This window comes from Capsicum annuum, chromosome 11, assembly GCF_002878395.1.
Source record: "Capsicum annuum cultivar UCD-10X-F1 chromosome 11, UCD10Xv1.1, whole genome shotgun sequence".
NCBI classification, from domain to species: Eukaryota; Viridiplantae; Streptophyta; class Magnoliopsida; order Solanales; family Solanaceae; genus Capsicum; species Capsicum annuum.
Window position 1 is genome coordinate 94,346,550 of NC_061121.1, and position 798 is coordinate 94,347,347.

Consider the following 798-nt stretch of genomic DNA (forward strand, 5'->3'; position numbering starts at 1 on the left):
TTGACCACAAAATTCACGGATTGTGGATTTTCCCTACATAAATCTACACAGCGACCACTATTACCATAAATTTCACACTAAGTCTGAACCTACTGATCTGTATTAGCCTGGGCTTGAGGTTGATCCACTCAACTTGTTGAACTGAGTCATCATCAGGTTTTGAAAAGAGGCCAACTGTGCAGCCAATGTTTTCATACTATTTACCTTAATCATACCTACAGGATTCTTCACCATACTTTTTGAATATCACCCCACCACTCTGGATTACCTTGTGCAATATAATTGAGAAGAGTATACAAATCATCATAGGTTTTCTCTTAATCTTGATCACCTGCTACTAAATCTAGAAAATATTTATGTTATGGTCAATACTTTCAAAAAAAGTATAAGCTAATACCTGACTGGTCTATTGGTGATGTAGGCAATCTCTGATAACAGACTTGAATCTCTCCCATGTATGATAGAGATTTTCATTCGGCTTCTACTTGAAACTTAAAATCTCACTCCTCAAACTTGCAATTTTCATGGATGAAAAGAATCGAATGAGGAACTTCTTTGCCAAGTCGTCCTATGTTGTGATTGGATTTAAGGGTTTTGCCCTCAAACATTTATTTTCTTCTCCAAATAGTGAGAATTGAAAAAGAGTTAGCCTCATATAATCTGTGGAGAATTCTATGGGAATGAATGTGACACTAATCTCCAAAAAATTCTAACGATGTACCGGTGGATCCTCATGGGGTAGGCCTGTAAGATTCCCGCTTATGTGAAACACTTGCACCATGTTTTATTTAATCTTAA

The 798-nt window shown here is 36.5% G+C and overlaps 1 non-coding gene across 1 annotated transcript; it reads left to right on the top strand.

The window, feature by feature from the left end:
* The first annotated feature begins 407 nt into the window (after positions 1-407).
* On the top strand, positions 408-514 carry LOC124889036. The gene has a single exon (XR_007047654.1). It is a non-coding gene; the product is annotated as a small nucleolar RNA R71 (small nucleolar RNA).
* Positions 515-798: the final 284 nt, after the last annotated feature.